Source organism: Passer domesticus, chromosome 14 (genome assembly GCF_036417665.1).
Source record: "Passer domesticus isolate bPasDom1 chromosome 14, bPasDom1.hap1, whole genome shotgun sequence".
Classification (NCBI taxonomy): domain Eukaryota; kingdom Metazoa; phylum Chordata; class Aves; order Passeriformes; family Passeridae; genus Passer; species Passer domesticus.
In genome coordinates, this window is record NC_087487.1 from 16,652,767 (window position 1) to 16,671,299 (window position 18,533).

The 18,533-nt window shown below is 41.4% G+C and overlaps 1 long non-coding RNA gene across 1 annotated transcript in view; it reads right to left on the reverse strand.

Moving 5' to 3' along the window:
• Positions 1 to 18,533, reverse strand: part of LOC135280526 (uncharacterized) — a 71,527-nt gene that overhangs the window by 40,561 nt on the left and 12,433 nt on the right. Inside the window, exons 4-10 of the long non-coding RNA XR_010347419.1 lie at positions 17,148 to 17,184; positions 15,307 to 15,751; positions 13,278 to 13,398; positions 11,415 to 11,536; positions 8,525 to 8,642; positions 7,221 to 7,254; positions 5,129 to 5,243 (exon numbers count right to left, since the gene is read on the reverse strand). This is a non-coding gene — a long non-coding RNA (uncharacterized LOC135280526). The remainder of the gene's footprint in view (positions 1 to 5,128; positions 5,244 to 7,220; positions 7,255 to 8,524; positions 8,643 to 11,414; positions 11,537 to 13,277; positions 13,399 to 15,306; positions 15,752 to 17,147; positions 17,185 to 18,533) is intronic.

Below are 18,533 nucleotides of genomic sequence, written 5' to 3' on the forward strand. Positions count from 1 at the left end.
CTCCAGTGTCACACAGTTGCTCTGAAACAGATTAAAAATCTCTTTATTGAGGGCAGCAGCTCAATTTGGTTTATATTCTGATCTCGAGAGGCAGCTGAGGCATCAGCTGATGGATAGGCTCCTAATAAACAGTAATTATTATTTCTGCAATGTGCAAAGCAGCTGAACAGTTGAGAACAGAGCCTCAGAACTGGAAGCTCTTTACTGGTGGCCTTCTCCATCTCCCCCTGGCACCCAGGCCTCCTCTCCACTGTGCCACAGTGCCCAAGCTGGTTTTTTCCTACCTCTCCTTCCCCTGCCACTTTTTCCAAGGCAGCACAGAAAATGCATTTTCAGCCCTAATAATTAACCTAACACACACCTTTGTTCCTTTACATGCACTGCAGGTATCTGATCCTTTTCCCTGCAGAACAGCCTGTATCTGACAGCCTTCCTTCCCTTTCCTCAGTATCTGCCTTTGGAATCTCACAGGATTCACCTGTGGATAGAAAATCCTCCCCAACACAGCAGCTGAATTCATTTGAACTGGGCGGGACACACCATAGTTTTCTTTTATGTGCCCTGCAAGATGCCCCATTCATATTTCCTAGTTATTGGTAAATACTGCATTTCAAATGAGCAGCTAGCCTTAAAACAAACAGCCCATGGTGCTCAGACCTCAGAACTGATGGGCCTGGGTTCTTACAACAGTCCTACAACAATTGCACTATGAGATCTCTGGAAAGTCACTGATCCTCACTACCTTTGTTTTAAACCTGGAAAACAGGAAGATTAGCTAAAAAAAATAAAGATAACTTATTAAGGCAGTTCTAGCAGCAGCCTCATACAGGTAGCAGCATCTCTTCCAATTAAATTAACAGAATTTCAGCTGTTCAAAGGAATTTAGGTGCTTATTTTCACTATAGAAGCTAAAAGTACAGGAAAATAAGTACACTTGGACACATCCTAGGGGAACAGACCTGAATCTCTCAAGGCTTCTCTTTTCCTCCCCAGTTCACATCAATACTGCTTGTGTAGCACCTAACACTCATTTAAACCAATATTTATTGATTGATTTAGGCACTTTTACAGTCACAAAAGAGCTTTTCATTCTCCTTTAGTGCTATGTAGACATAGTCACAGATCTCAGAGCAACAGCTTTTAGATGACAAAAATGCAAATGCTGAAAGCATTCAGGGCAAAGGCACACAGGCATTACAGGTGTAAAGTGGTGAGTTCCTCCCTGAGGAAGAGGTTCATCTATATGGCAGGTAGCTCACTTTTTTTTATCCTTTATGTAGATTTTCTTATTCTCCCTCACTTATAGCAGGCCCTGAGCATCAACTGTTTTTATTCTGCAAAGACACTTGAGCACTTGTGCTTTCCCCCTTTAGGAGGCTGTGATGAGAAAAGGGGCTGCCTTTATATTTCTCTATTTATTATACTCAGGAGTTATCACAGTGTAACTCCAAATCCATCCCATTTGGGTTAAGAAAAACAGCATGTAGTTCATTTAGGCAGTGTTAGGGACAAACACTCTGGGAGTGCAAAACCAATGCTTTGATTGTTTTGTGGCAAGTAATCACGAAGCCCAATATGCCTGAAATCACCTCTTAGCAATCTTAAGAACCTGGTCAAGCTCAGGCTGACTGGGAGCCAGGTGAGACCATCACACCACTGGCTTGTTAAGACACTTTCACAAAGGCTTTTTGATTTCACTTGCACCAGCAGCCTCACGCTGAAAGGTTACACTCACAATCAAAGAGAATCTATGAGCTCAATGCACCATGAGCCATTTCTTAGTCACAGAAGGAAAAAGACAAAGATTTTCCCCCAGAAGCAGTGGGGTATCATTCAGCATAGAATTGGAACCTGAATACAGCATTAATAAGAGTATCAGATACATTGATCTATAGTTGGGGGGTTTGTGGAGCTCTGTGAAGCCCAAACCCAAGAGGAATGAAAAGGCAGACAAAGAGATGAAGCTGTGGTCTTTCTGCAGCTGAATATACAGAGATATATTCACCCTTGGGAACCAGTTTTTTTGGAAGAACAGAGGATTTGCTCAATGTTGTGCCAGAAATTAGTGCTGAGGCAGGAGCTGGCTCTCTATTTCCAGGACTGTACCTGGTATTTCTTGCTCCTATCACACAGCTCTGGCAGGGGCCACTTCCCTGCTGCTCCCCATTTCAGGGGCATGATTCCAGGAAACCAATCTCTCTGCCTTAACTTAGCCTCTACAGATGAATTAAAGCAACCCAGAGATTTCTACAACTGGAAATTACAAGAGGAAAGTCCAGCCTAGAAATGTAGCACCTTTCTTTATAACTGTGCTAGGCAGGCTGGACAACCCCACCAGTGACTGTTAATCCTAAAGTGGTTTAAAAGGATGGAGGTAGGCACTCTGGAATTCACTCCCTCCCTTTTTCTGCCAGACCATCCATTGCTTCCTGTAAGCACTGAACTGCTAATCTTTCCCATTCATCCATGTGGGCAGGGATGGGGATGTGGAACCTGTGTGTTTTACACAGGGTTAATTATGGTTATGCATTACTGTACTGTCATGACAGCAGGCTGAGAGTTTATGCTTCAGACTGCACAATTCAACTACTGCCAAAAATCAAACATCCAAATTATAACACAGCCCTGTAAAGAGAGGGAATTAAACAGTGTGATACATGGAATACCATGCCCAAGAAGGAATAAATAAAATCCTAAGAATGCACAATCTTCCATGGAGGCTTGAAACTCACACTAAGCCCAACCCAAAGTGGTTACTCAGAGAAAGACCAGAGAAACACATCAGGCCTAGAGTGATGCTTCTTCCACCTTCCAGCTTCTGGCAATCTGCCAGACAGGGATTTCCTGAGCCAGAGGTTGCATCTGCATCAGCATGTTTAATAGCCCCTGCTGGACCTATTTTCCATGAATTTGTCTAATTGCTTCTTGAATCTATATCTGTCACCAATAAGTTCCACAACTGAATTATGCCCTGTGTGAAAAAGCAGTTCTGTTTGTTCTGGTCTAAACTACTTCAAAATTCCCTTCATTGCCCCTTTAGTCTTACATTATAACAGGGGATAGTAATTTCCAGTTCATCTTTCCCATGCCATTTATGACTTTACACACACCTGTGTTACCTGTCTCTCTTCCAAACCTAACTGCCCTATTTTATTTAATCTCTTCCAGGAAATGCACTTTAGAACTTTACACACCCTTGTTGCCCCTCTCTGTATCTTCTCTTTTTCTATCACAACCTTTTTAAGAGAGGATGATCAGGACTGTGTGCTTGTTCAGGACATGGTGGATAATAACTTTGCAAGCTTCATAAGGCCATTCTTTATTTTGTTGGCCATGTACCTGCAGGATTAATCCCAGAACTGCATTCTACAAATGATGGGTAGGTAATGCAAATGACAGAGACCATGCAGGCAATAGTAAACATTTCTGTTCTAGTAAAGTGCTAAAGTGCTCAGCAATTCATGGGAAAAATCCATTATGAGCAATTAATAATTGCTCTAAAACTCCATTTCTGACTGAGGAAATCCTGAACCCCTGCTAACTTCTGCCGGGGGAATGCACCAGGGATTAGTGCAGAGTTTTAACCTCCTCAGAAGCTCTGCAGTTGGCCACTGTTGCCAACAGATAAAGGAAGAGATACATTTTTGGTTCCATTTACCATGACATCTGTCTGTATATTACAATTTCAACCACCTTGACTGCAGTTGCATCCCAAAGAGCAAATGGGGGCAGCTGCTCTCCGAGCACATTTCTTTCTAACCAGGCACAAAAAGACCCAGGCTTTTGTGTACTGTGGCTAAATACATTTCATGTTTGCTATGGAATTGCACTTATTGCACCCAAATGTCCCCAGCCATGCCTTTCATACCCAGCATTGTCTGTCCCTCCCTACTCCTTATCTCCAGCACCCACAGGCTCTGTGTCTGTACTTTGGAGAGTGCTGGCAAACAGAACCTGAATTAATTTTTAGAAGAGATTAGCTGAAATGCATTGAATATCTGTGTGGACATACTCATTCAGAATTAAAGCAGGTCTAATTCAATTTAACTTACTCCACTTCCAAAGTGAATTAAGTAAATGTAATTGAAGCTACTTAAATTCTGATTAAGAGTCTTGACATCTGCCGCAAGTGAAGCTATGTTATCCACAGGGAGTTAATTCACCACCAGAAGTGTGGAAACACAACCAACTGCATAGCAGGAAAGCTTGAGAAAAAGGAAATCGTTAGTCCCTGAATTGCAATAATCACCACAGTGTACTTATGCTAAATGCGTATTTAATTTGGGAGGCAACATTCCTGCATGACAAAAGAGGGAAATAGACTTACCTGCTTAGAAGAACAACAATATAGATTTTTTTTTAAGTATTTTTTAAATTTTTGTAACAGAATTATAATTGTGTCAGAATCCCAGAGAAGTTGGTTAAGGAAAAAATGAGATGAAGTTGCAGCACAAGAAGTGCACCTGCAATGAAATCTGCTTTGCTAACTCACTGTTGTGTGAGCATCCATCTCCATGTGGGGCAGTAGAAAATGGCTTTGAAAATGACCTCACTTTGTAGCATACCTGACAGAAAACCCCTGTGTGCCCTGCTGGGCTTGGCTTCTCCCTGCCAATTTGCTGCTGAATGTGCTTGTTTTCACCTGATGGCAGAACCACAGAACCTCAGCCTCTTGCTGCCTTGATGCTGTACCTGTTTCAGGCCACGTCGATGGATAACTCTGCTGCTATTGACAGTGAGAGAGAGGCCTGTGGGTGTCCTGTCTCTTCATGATCTGCTTTGTCTATAAATCAGGAGTTCTGTTATTTGGGGGGGGGGGGGGGGAAGCTTATTACACTTTTTGCAACCTTCAGTTCATCCCATGCCATTATTATGCAATTTTTTTGTGTACAGCAGCAGTTATTTACAATTGAACTTGAATCTAAAAAGCAGTTTTCCAGTTTATTCTTCACTTCCCTCGTCACTTCACTTTTGCTGTGACAAGCACAGCAAAAATAGAGTTGCTGGGGTTCTTGGCCCACCTTGGGGTTAGGAAGATTAGGAAGTGACTGAATAAAGAGTGCAGCTCCACAGCAGCAAAACATTGCTTGAGATCAAAACAAGCAGTAGAGACCAAGGGAATAGGTACCTTCTAGACTTACACAGCCTAGCAGCTGTCCCCATGCTCTCTCCATGTTTTTCCAGATATCTGTAGTCCTTGTGGTCCAAAGCTTTTGTTGTTCCAAGCCACAAGTCGTGCTGGTCTATATTCAGATTGGAGGGACACACATTATTTTAGCAAGAAATAAGAAATAAAGTTGTGATCCTTCCCATGAGAAAAGTCTAAACACCTTTTCTGGTCCAGCCTCAAATCCAGTAATGAAGAGCTAAAGTTCTCTTTCTGCTATAAATATATATGTATTTTTCCTAACTTTATCTTTTTAATTTTACAAGGTTTGACACTTGTTCTTTCCTGGACACCTCATCCCAACAGCTGCACTGCCAGTGGATATTTCTCCAGAATCTCTAATATTAACACTGAACATTCTGAGAATGTGGGCTTTGGCCAAGAGATTTGCCTCCTTTCCCTTCATTCTGTTGGATTTCAGTCAGATAGAATTTCACTGTAGAATCAAGTTTAATTTCATGGATTTTTAAAGAAATTTCCAGTAGAAATCTGAAGCCTCCTGGTCTCTACACCAGCTCTCCTTGTCTACCCCACAGAAGGAGTGCCAAGGGTATGCCTCTGCCTGGATACTACTCTCCTCCACAAATTCCCCACACAGTTCAGCTAATTTCCAGGCTGCACTGGAACCTTCAAACTTGTTAACTTGTTTTAACTACCTTTCACTAACAACCAGAATAGGTTTTCTGTTTTAAAAAATACTGGTTGAAATAGAAACACAAAAAGATTTGACTACAATGGTGGGGGGGAAAAATCCATGCAAGAAATCAAAACATTTTGTTCTGAAAATTCCCTTAACAAAGTCCATATTAACACCAAGTGAAAAGAGGGAGAAGGTGCTACAAAATATTTCTGAGAGATTTATTCCTCTAGGAAAATGTTTACTGACAAAGAGAGCAAGAAGAAAAACCAAGCAGAAAAAAAAGCACACAAAGAAACCCCAAAGCCCAGAAAGAAGTGGGGGAGAGTATTTGAAGGCCATAAGTGATACAAGACCTTCCTACCTCATCTCCAGATCATTTCAGAGCAAGGCTAATAATACAATTTTAATGACACCCGTGTAGGAATCAGTTTCTCTACCTGGAATTTCTTGCCTGACAAAATGATCAAGGCCTCGGCCTCAGGTAATTCATAGAGGAATAATATGTGAGAAAAATATAATTTTAATGTCTTCTACCAAAAACGATGACCAGCTCTGCCCTCTATACTGGCGTTATTAGTTCACTGCTTTCAGATAATGGGGAAGTAGCTTTGCTGTGTGGTCGTAAATGAAGTAGAGTGGAGGAGTTTAGTTCAAAAGTGACAGAAAAAAGAATTCCAAGAACTCTACTGAGAAGCTTACTGGAAAAGTGGGGCTGAAGATCTAAATGCAGGAGGTGGATGATTCAGTAATGAATGGAAGGCTCATTTTGACAGCTTGGGCTGCCATCCAAGCTAATTTGTTTCCAAGCCTTCAGTTTGCCAACTGAAGTGGCTGAGGAATAATAGGCCCCCAAAAATATTTCTAAGGAAACACAATGCCCATTATCACTGAAGGAGAAAGAAACTGCACATTTCAAAGAGCAAAAAGAAATTTGAGATCTGCCAACTTTGGCCAGTTCCAAATGACACAGGAAGGAGTAGTTATAATGTACTGAAAGGAAAGAAGTGGAGTATTGTTAAATAAAATAAATTCAAAGCAAAAGTCATAAAAAATAGACACAATTAATAGAAGGATGTTTCTTTCACAGAGAGATGGTTTTATGGCTGAGCCCATGCAAGCAGCCTATGATGAAGAAAGAGGTATAGGAAAAAATGAAAAATAAATTGGTAAAGAGAAGTAATATATAATAACATGAAAAATAATGAACCAGTATCCTTATCTTTGACCCAAGTGACCAGTAAGGCCACGTGCCACAGCTCAGGGTGTGTTGGTTTGACTCCTCCAGCCATGAAATGGAAAAAGCCATGTTCTGTGCATGGATCAGCAGATGCAGAGACCAGACCTGCTGAACAGGAGCTGCCTGTCCCTACACCACAGGTCAAACACAGCCACAGCCACTCTCTGCATTCATACCCTCTTTCTTCATGTTTACCAGATGACAGCTTCCCTAGAAAACAGAAGAGAGAGATTTGAGAAATATCGTCAAAAAATTGAAAGAGTTTTATAGATTAGAAGAGCCAAATGATCCCTGTCAGAAAAAGGAGTTAGGTTAATGCACAGGTAGGCAGAATGTGAGATTTTTAAATGTTGAGAAACTACTGCATGGCTACAAGAAATACCTATAGAGGTTGTTTTTTCTCTTTTTCAACACGGATTTTTATGAAGAGTCTAGATGTGGCTGGGTGTATATAAAAGGTGGGGGGGTTGTTTTGCTTTATGCAAACACATTTAAAATGTTATTTTTTGTAAAATTATTTGTTTATATTTTTTTTCCTACCTAAGGAGGGAAAAAAATTCCAGTTCTCTGTTCAAAACCCTGTTTACCAAAATACTGAAGTTACCTGTTAGCCTTCAGCAGCTGCCAAGCTCACCTCTCTCACATGCTACACACTCCATGCTACAAACAGCCTCTCTTTTTGCCACTGTACACTAAAGCAAAGCAACATTTTACTGAGAGACTTTCCAGCCTTTTGAACTACAGCACCTCTGTGCTGCCCCAGCAACACATGCCTACGGACACAGCCTCCCAAACATCTTCCTGATTTGAAACCTTTTGTTTTTCCCATGCATTTTTAAAAGAATTAAGAAAGAACGAAACTACTGTAATTTTCTTGCAGTAAGATTTCTAAGTCTCAAGTGGTTTTGGATGCACGTTTCATGGTTGAAGGTATTGAGGACCCTTCCTAATAGATTTATACAAGTGTTCACTACCTGCATTCCCACTGAGAAGGAAATCTAGCACTGAAGGTTATTTTTGACTATTTCTACTACAACTGTACTACAAAGCTACTTAATTAAATGGGCACACAAAGCTCATGTGCTCCCCCAGGGTAGATCTAAATAGCAATGGGAAAGTGTGACTGCAACTTCAGTGGGTGTATCAGGCCCAGCTTCCACCCCAGGAGTATCAGCAGCCACAAAGCTACACCTGAGCAGGCTCCTCTGCAGACAGAACCACTGCACACACTGACACAGCTCTGTCACCTCTGTGGTTTTACAGAAGCTATGGCAGCATCAGGGCCAGCACTGGACTCATGAAATATTTGAGAAGATAAAGACATGCAGTCCCTTCTCCTTCCAGCCACACGGTGAATTTCTACCTAAATTAATTTCAGAGCCTTTGTAATTGTACCTATTGCTTATCCCTGAAGCCAACAGTGTTTCCATGTGCTCATTTCCAGCAAAGATACACTTTTAATAAGTATGCACTGCCATACCTTGCATTCTTTTCATGTCAGTGGTTTTCATGGGTGGTCACCTCTCCTCAGCAGAGCCCAAGGACTTAATACTTTGCAAATTGATTCTTCCTCATGAGAGGGCACTGGCTGGATGCCACTGAAATAGAAATAACCACAATTCCAGAGGTAAGATTGTTTGTGTTTATTCAACAAGCTGCATCTCCACAACATTCTGATGCTGGAAATACAAGTATTTTAAGAAATTAACCTTTAAACAGAGCTCTGACAAAGGAGGATGTTTTGCTGATAGATGAACAGTATCTTGCCACACTTAAAAAGATTAGTATTTGTGAATTTTGACATAATTACTGATTTCCTCAACAGATTTAAAGTCTAAGTTTATCTTCATGTTAATCCAATTTCATGCCTAGAACAGAGCAAGCACAACAGAATGTCTCTCGTAACCTTCTGATATCATTAATTATTGCTACATTGGGAGTTACAGCATGGAACAAACAGGTTTTTAAATGGAAATCATTTGTCTCTCAGCAGGGAGACTCAACAGTTTTATTTCCTTCAACACCAAGCTGCATTCAAGTAATCTTGTTTCATGGTGATCCTCCCTCGACAACCTGCAAGTCAATGGTGAAATCCCATCTATTTTGTTCCTGGATTGGTCAAATATGCTGCCCATAAGGGGAGGTGTCTATTTCCTCTCCTAATTGTGGAGGAAGGGTTTTCTATATGTTAAGGCCATGCTTCCCCAAAGCTGTGGGCATTTGGTCAGGTTTCCTGGTGATTTTCCACAAAAGGAAATCCCCTAACTCATTAAAAAAAAAAAATAGATTAATTGACCGGTTCAGTAACAAGCTGCCCCAGGACCCAATAAACTTTACAAAGGGTACATTCCAATTATGACTGGGCTCAGCATGAACCTGATAAGTAAGCCAGCAGAATCATTCCCCAGCATTAAGAATTTTTTTCCCTTTTCCTCCATTAATTTAACTCTTTATTGGCACTTGTGGATTGACTAACTTCTTTTCCCTTTCCCTGTGAATGTTAACCCTGCTGATGAACTCCCAGCAATGTGATCTAGAAGGGTCAATAAAGCAACCCCTGGTCTCCAGTCACTTTCCTGGCACTGTTGTGGCCTTGTAAGAAAGGTCAGCTACAGCACTGCCTTCTCCCACACTATGCCTGATGTTATAAAATGAATCCAGCTCCCTGACCAGGACAGGGGAGAGGGAAAGTCATTTTCTCGCAGCAGAAACACCTACTGCAGAAATTGGAAGCACCTGCTAGCAGAGCACAGCTACAAGCCAGGCTTCACTGTGTGAGAGAGGTGGGAGGGTGCAGGGCCTTTTGGTAACAATCATAACTGCAGCAGCAGGAGGAGGAGATGCAAGGCAGATATCAAATTAGGGAGATGAAAAAAGAATGGTTAGTGGCTGCAAAAAAACCCATTATTTTATACTTTCATGTGTGAGCCCATCATGGCATTAGACAGCACAGACACATGAGAAAGGGCACCTAAACCTTGAGTACTCCCAGCCCTTCAGTGCCCAGCCCTGTCCTAAGGCACTGTCTAGAAAAGCCTGATCTTGGTAACACTCACCTGTCAGGTGAGAGTAACCCTGGTTAGCCAGAAAGAAGAGCTTTTAATTTTAGATCTTTGGAGGGTTCCCCATCCAAGGCACCAAGCTGTGTGTGGATACAGAAGTCCACACACATCAACTCCACCTCCTCTCTGCCTGTGAGGAGCATTGTGAGGTTCAGGCTGAGCACAGGGCTGTCCTTTGGCTGACCAAAGACATCATTGGGTCACTCTGGCAACATCTGGATGTGGCTCAAAGAATCATTAGGCACCTCCTCCAGAGACAGGCTGCAAGGATCATGTGGGAGTGCCCCATGAACTGCATTTGCTCTCCTGAGCCCTCAGCTTGATTTGGGTGAAAAACAGCCTTTACTACAGAGGCTTCTCTAGGAAACATCCAATGATTAGCTCACTACTCATGTAAAGGAAACTTACACACCTGCCTGGTAACTACTGCTACTTTTAACACATAAAAATGCGCAGAAATTTGTACAGAAGACATTTAAACTGTTTGGACCTGCATCTACTTCTGCTCAGATTTTGAATATCATTTTCATACATTTATTATGCCTAGCCTGCACTGTATTTCTTAGAGGAACAAGAATAACTGTAATTATTGTTGTCAATCAAAGTTGCTCTGAAGTCCTCAGCTTTACTGTTTCAATAACTCATTTTAACCGATGGCAAATGTCTCCAACAAGCACTAGAGCCTAATTTGCAGTCTGGTTCCCTTGTCATTTTCTGAGTCATCTTGGTGGAATGCTGTGAGGCAAAAGATTAGTTTTAGGAGTTTTTTTCATCTTCCTTTTCTTTACATCTGAGGGCTGTTAAGAAGTTTGGTTTCAATGGCTCAGACATATCCAAGGCATACTACAGGTACCGAAGGTGCAATGAAATGCAAAGTTTATTCTACTTCAGTACAAAGAAAATACCTGATAAACTGTTTCAAAGTCAGCCTTAGCACATGCAGGTGCAGATGTTATTGGTTTCACTGAAATTACAGTGCTTACAACTGGTGCTGGATTTAGCTCCTTACAGGAAAACTCCTCAGCATCACATAGAGATCAGCTGTGATTGCACAGCCATTGGTGTAAATCTGGAGTAATTCTACCAATGATAGACAAACCTCGAGGCAAACATCAAAACAGCTAAGATGCCAAAAGCAAACATGATACAATGCTGATGGAGTAATAGGTACCTGACAGTTTCTTCCTCAGATCCTTAATCAGGTGTCACTGAGAAGTGCTAATATAATTAGGGATGAGGTATGGATTAATAGGAAGAAAATATCATAACCTCCCTCTTACAATAAAACGGTTCATAGACTATACTTACCCACAAACTGCACCATTCTTCTGGTAGCATGACATTTGCTAAAGCAAAAGCCTGTTGATAATTCTCTGTAGTCCTATATAGCACTCAGCCATGGCTGCTCTTCAAAAGGCCATATTTATCCCCTGGGAAATATAGCTGTATTAATATGACATTTTGTCACAAATTAATCTTAAACAGGGGTAATATTTTTGACACTGAGTTGAAACTGGAACTAAAAGGCAGTTCAGGTGGTTAAAGTAGCAATATCCTGTCGCAGACTTATATTCCCTGAGACAATACTGTTATGGTGTAAGTACCAATGTACTGGGATGTACTAAGGGGGAGAACTGTGCAAGTCTTTCTTCATTTTAACAACATACAGGATCATTGGCCTTCTACTCTTTATTACAGCTGGCAGTAATGCCCACTAATCCCAAGGACCAGAGCCTGTGGTGCCAGGTGCAGTACAGAATAACAAACCTTGTGCTCAGAAAAAGCCAAGACAGATAATTAGCACCTCATCTCCCATCACGATGGGCTGCGCTGTTAGAAGTAGACAGACAATTTTAAAAAGATTATTCTTTTTAAAAAACTGATTTCTCATTAAAGCGATTAAAAGTGGCCTGGTCTGGCTTTTAATTGAAGTCCCATGGCACAAGTCAGTTGTGACGAAAGGGATTCTCTGTGATGTGCTCCCTTTCCTGCTGTGGAAGTTCCCAGGCTTTGTACAGTTCCTCAGTGCCAGGCTAATTAGCACAATGTAATCTTACCGCTTACACCCACTTCCCAACTCATTTGCACATAGCTCCCACTATCACAGAAATCAGGGTAAATTCATACTACAGATTTCCACAGGAGATGACCCTATTATACAAAGGATGCTGGAAACCTCTTTTTATTCCATTGCCCCAAACTCCATGGTGCTCATGGTCACTGAAGATGGTTAGTGATTTGGTGTACCCAAAACTACCTCATGGGCACTTCAGGGAACATCTCAGCTGTTCTTCACCAATGGCATGTCAATTGCCTTTAATGGGATCCTTTTCATTAAGACTAATGTCTCCTCCCTGGCTGTTTCACTTAATTCCCATCTCAACCTGAAGGCTGCAGCCACAGGCCATCCAGAAATATTAGTGTTACACAACAGACTGGAATACCCACACTTCTGATTGTTTAATATCAGTCCTGGAGATGTGATGTGAAGCCTGCTGACCACTAACAGTCATTAAAGCTGCTATGACACTTTTTGCAAGAGCAGAGGGTATTATTAACTCCAGGATCCTGGCCTTGCTCCAGTTTGGATAATTACATTCTAGCACACTAAATTTCCCCCTGCAGTTTCAGATGGGGAATTTCTGTTCTTCACTTCCTCCTGTAACAACCAGAGCAAAGTGTCGCTGGCACTGAAATGCCAATGTGTCCCAGCCAGGGAACAGGACTCAGCCCATGGGTTCACATTCTGCAAAATGCTCTGGGACTTGTTAGTAAGGAGGTGCACAATGCATGGCCTAGAAAACCATAAAACCACAGCTCTGACCTCGGTGGCTATGCAGGTTGATCATGCTCTCACATTGCTGGATTTTATTTCTGGCAGTGCAATCCACATGAAAGGCCTGGTTATCCTCCAGTGCTTCACCCAAAGTCTTCAGGATGCACCAAGATGTTTAGCTACTTTGTGTTTTATCAACTGCTTGAGTAATGCTTAGGTAATTAAGATCTAAACTTAAGTCCTTTCTATGCCAAAGAATCACTTATTTGTACTCAATATCCAAGACTTTTTAGGTAACAATTGGATCTTCTGTAAAGAGAGAGTAAATACAAGCTGCCATAAGTTCTGCATTAGGGAACACCAGAAAAGATTGAACTAAGGGCAAGATTTCTTACTTGAATAGGAAACAATGTGTGTTTATCCAGCTCAGCTGCTTGCTCCTTCTAGGTGCTATGAAACCACGAGGAAAATGCATCTGTGAGGCAACGAGGGCCCATGGGGTACCATTGCCATGGCCTGGAGAGAGAGAGAAAGAACAGAATGAAACACTGAGAAAGGGAAACACTTCCTGTAATTTTGTTGGGAGAGGCAACTCACAACATATTTAGTTTTAAAAGCTTGTTTGATTGATTTTCGTACAAAAAACATTCCTGGGAAATCTAAGTCTGGAATTCAGAAATTATGATGGCTGAAGGGACCAAATCACTGAAAAATTAAAGAAACCTTGAAAATACTATTTCTGTGTTCATCTGAGAGCAAACAGACAGAATTCTCTGCTCTGAATTTCTCCAGCTTAGCATAAGAAAGATGATATGCTGTAGATTCTGTTGCTTCAGGCAACTGATGAGGAACATCTTTGATGTGCTTTGATTAATTCTGCCTTCTTTGATTCAATGATATTTGGTTCCAACTCCACTTTAAAAATAAAAAAAAAAAATCCTTACTACCAGAGGGGAAAATATTAAGGACATTTGCTTGGAAAACACTTGGGCTTATGTTATGAGTTCTTATTCAAGATCAGAAAGTTTTCTTGCCTGTAGTATTGTCTCTTCTTTGAGCTGGTCACCTTGACTGCAAACCTGGACACCAAGTACCCTCTCCTAGGGTAGCACTTTCCGTCTTTTAGGACAAGAAAAAAACAGGAGTGAAAGGTACTTCTGGAGACTCTGATTGTTTCTAGCAGACACCTATCTGTCTTTGTGATGGAGATTTCATGCTCTCCTGGAATGATCTATTCTGAGATTTGACTATCCTACCCACTCATACCTTCAGACAAAGAGATGCTGTCAGGAAACATCAGAATTCCAGAGAAATACAGCCATTTCTGTATTGTAAACTGGGGAAGTTTATATAAAAATATAGAGAGCAAATCACTTCAGCAATGTTTGATTAAAAAATAAAAATGGGTTATGTATCCAGCCCAGGTGAAAAGGGATTCAGTTGGAGTCAAAGCAGCTGGAATCTGCCAGGCTCCTTGGCTATTCCACAGCTTTTGAACTTCAGCATTGTTAATTTTGCATCCAGCAGTTTTGGATTAATCAGAGCAGATCACGATACCCAGCTATCTTGGTCTGATGTCCAGTTAATAGTAGAAGGAACAGAGCCAGGAACCAGAAGGAGGAAAAGAGGGACCACCTATCGTGTTCCATTCACTGGGCAGACATCCTCAGACTCTCAGTCCAAGAAAACTCCCACCTGCTTCTGAATGAGCTGTTCAAAAGCAGCATTTTCCTGAATGGATCAGTACAGCTCAGTACTAAAGGCTCTTCTAGAATGAACCAATGAGAAAATGAGCACTGAGTTAATATTAGTCTACACTGCAGTGTGTACACTGATAGTGGTTTGAGTTAAGATTTTCTTAATTTTTTTTTTTTTTTAAGGAAATGTGAATTCCCGTATGCCCTACTTTGGTAGCTTAAAGATTGTAGGAGGTCAAAAAAAAAATAGGTCAGTGAAAATAACATTGCAACAAGAAATTAATTGCAAAGAACGTTTAATATGACAGGGGACTACATAAAATCCTATTATATTTCTTCACTATCCTACTCAGTAGTCTGTACTACTGCTATACTCAAAGGCCAGGGCAGTCTCCCAGGGTAAATTGCTACATTAGTTTGACATTTCTGGCTCCAATTAACCTTATATTTGAGCTATTTTCTGAGGGTTTTTTAAAAAAAATCTGTGATAAGGTTATGTTTTTCTATTAGAGTTTCAATTGCTTAATGGCCTGGTCCTGGTGCCAATCCCTCTTTAAACACACCCTAGGTAAGTAAAATTAGGCCACAGTTTGACAATACATTGCTCTTGGCAGCAGGACCAGCCTAAGGTACTCCAGGCTCTCCCTCCTTGCCCCTGTCCACACAGGACACCACCACCCTATCCTCTGCACCTCATGACAACACACTGCACCATCCAGGAACCAACCTGGCTTCAAAAGCTTGCCAAAGCCCCTGTCTCATCCAGGAATTGTGAGCAGATCAGAAGAGCAGAGAGGATCTCTGATTTCACAGGAGAGGTGCCAGATCTTGCACTCTTTTCCTCGAACTTTAAGGTCCCACACTTTGTGGCATGGTACCAGGTCACCATGAGGGAGAAAAACTGCCATACTCCACTTATCCCTGGGGGATCATGCAGGAAAACTTCAGGAAGAATTTCTTCATGGAAAGGGTAGTTAAGCATTGGAACAGACTGCCCAGGGCAGTGCTGGAGTCCCCATCCCTGGAAGTGTCCAAGGAAGGCCTGGACGTGGCACTCAGCGCTCCGACAAGGTGAGGATCAGTCACAGGCTCCATGGTCTTGGAGGTCCTTTCCAACCTCAGCAATTCTGTGAGTGGTATAAATTGGATTAGAGGAGTCTTCCAAGTGCAACCTTGAGAAAGAAGAAACAAGATTTACCTCCCAGTCAGTATAATATATGAAAATAACAGAAACAATGCAACGAATTGTCTCCACAAGGACGGAGCAGGACTGGTGCCTTGCTGACACCCTAAGCACAGAGGAGCAGCATCTTCATTGCATTGCTCCTTGCAGCTCTTACTGGCCCTTTGAACAGGTAATTCCAAGTCAGAAAACACCGCCAAGAACATGCAAAAATTTGTTGAGAACCAATGATCCCTGCCCACAGCTGCAGATCCAGCCAGATCAGTATCTTCCGGGGACAAGTCAAAGAGAACTGAGAAGAAATTCAAGAAAGCTTTTTCTGTGGCCTTTTGCCCAAATAATGTGCAGTGAAAGACAGGGGTAGGGAAATCAGCTTCCTCGCCTTCCACAGACACAAACATATATTTATTATTTGAGCTGCACCAGAAAGTAATTCTTGGAAGTAAGTCTTGGCCTGTAATTTGCTGGCAAGCGGCTCACTCCAAGTATGAAATTTTCAAAACACGAAACTCAAGCTCTATGACCTACAGTCTGGCAGACAAGTCAATTTTCATGCTTTAATCATGATCCCGCTACAAATGCTTACATTTATGAATGCAAATTCATTAGCTACAAGCACTTGCCAAAAAAAATATGTATTTTTGAAACATTCCCAATGTCAAGTCTGCTTATTTTAATATTTCCGGAATAGAATGACTTGGGAAGTGAAAACATCTTAAATTTTATTTTTATTTTCATATTAATGTATTTCAAATGGAAAGAATAACAGCTAGATTTTGCAGCTCCATCCAGCTCCAGCATTAAGTAAGGGGTAATAATACTGCACAAAGCATCATAGAGACAACTACAGAAGTGGGAGAGCTGAGATATGGTTGGCAAGGAAACCACAACTGACAATAGCCTGGATTTTCACATGCAGAACCTCCAGCTCTGTGATGTTAATTATGTACAGCACGGCTCTGCTGCTGAACTCACCCCATTGCCTGCCACATGAGCCAAACTAAGCAAATACTTCATCACCTCACTGAATTTCTCTGATAGACCCAGTGGAAGTAAATGATAAAATTTCCTTTTACTTCAGTGGATAAAGACCAACACCTTGGGCCTTATTTTATTTATTTCAATCCATTCCTAATATCACCTAACATCCAAACTCAACAGTACGGTAAAATCCACATGATGCAATTTAGTACTTTACTTTAAAAAACAGAAGGATTTTGGACACGCAGAGTAATTGTGGCTAAGATTTTCAAGACTGATACTTAAGTGAGGCAACTTAGTAAGTCATGGTGTAAGCTTTAACAGCACAGAAGCTCTTGAAATCATGTAACTAAAATGAGGCACTTATTTAGGTGTGTAAAGAAAGTTCAAGTTAGTTTACTTACCATCAAAAAATCCCAACACTAAAACGATGATTCTGAACTATAAAAATCAATACAGAAAACATGGTCAATATCTTGTTAAAACAGGGCATTTACAGAAATTAATAAACCAGATTAAAGCCCCTGTTGAAACATAAATCTCAAGTGTGACTCACAGGCTCTGTGGAGCTGTGCAGGCATAGATCAAACTTCAGGCAAAGTTCAGCTCTAACTGCTCAGAGCAATTGGCTGTTGCTCTCTCCCTTCTTCTCAGGACCACAGGATCAAAGAATTACAGAATATTCTGAGTTGGAAAGGACCCACAAGGATCAAGGAGATAATTTATTCAGTGAAGAGCTCCTAGGGGGACCAAACCCACAAGCTTGGCATTATCAGCGCCACACTCCAACCAAGTGAGCTCAACTCAAAGAGCTCAACCCCAAAATAAATAAGCTCCAGTTTGGAGCAACCCTTCCAGAATGTAACTCTACAGCACATATTGATGGTGCATGAGGACTGAGACACAGATCCTGCTGCCAAACCTAAAAGCCAGGAGGAGAGGTGTGCCCTCCGTGCCAGCTTCTGTGCTCCATAGTTAATCCCACATGGAGCAAGGCAGGAGCAAGGCATCCCTGCCAAGGCACGAGGAGTTTGCAGGGTTGAGAAGCCCAAAGATTGACCCAGAACTCCCCTCTCCCCTCCCTGCTCATGGCTGTCCCAAACCAGCAGAGCCGACCATTATGTAATCTTCGGCCAATTTGCATTGGAAATGCTGCGCGAGCACCGCTTTATCCGCCGGGAGATTCCCAGCAAATCATTTATTTATTGTGTTGTCTAAAAATTACCTTTAGAAATAGAAATGCTAATTTGACTGGGAAAAGATTGCATTGAAGCAGAGATTCGGGCTGGAGGATGTTTTCTACATTCATTAACGCAAAATAAACTGCTCTGGTGTTCAAGAGCGAAGGATCAATGACTGTATTTCACATAATTAAAAATTTGAAATTTTCACATTATCTTCCCTGCACAACATTCCAAATTCAGGAAACACCTCTCTGAGTATTAATTGTGCAGAATAATATGGCTGACTGTCTGTATGATCTCTCCATCCTTTGATGTTTAAATTGATCCTGGTATTCTGGAGACAGCTTCTGCAGAACTGATTTCCTTGTCTTTATTTTAGCTAGGTTCATTCAAAGGGCAAAATATCTAAGCATTCAGCTTTTGACCCTACTAGCAAATATTTAATGTATGAATTAAACTGGACAGGGCTTTGCCAGAAGCTCTCTTCATGTTTTATTTCTGAAGCTATTTTTACCAACATTTAATCGCTTACATGTAAGGAGATAAAGACATCTCTGACAAACTGTGTTTATTGAGCTAAATGCCATCAAGGAAAGCCTTTTTATT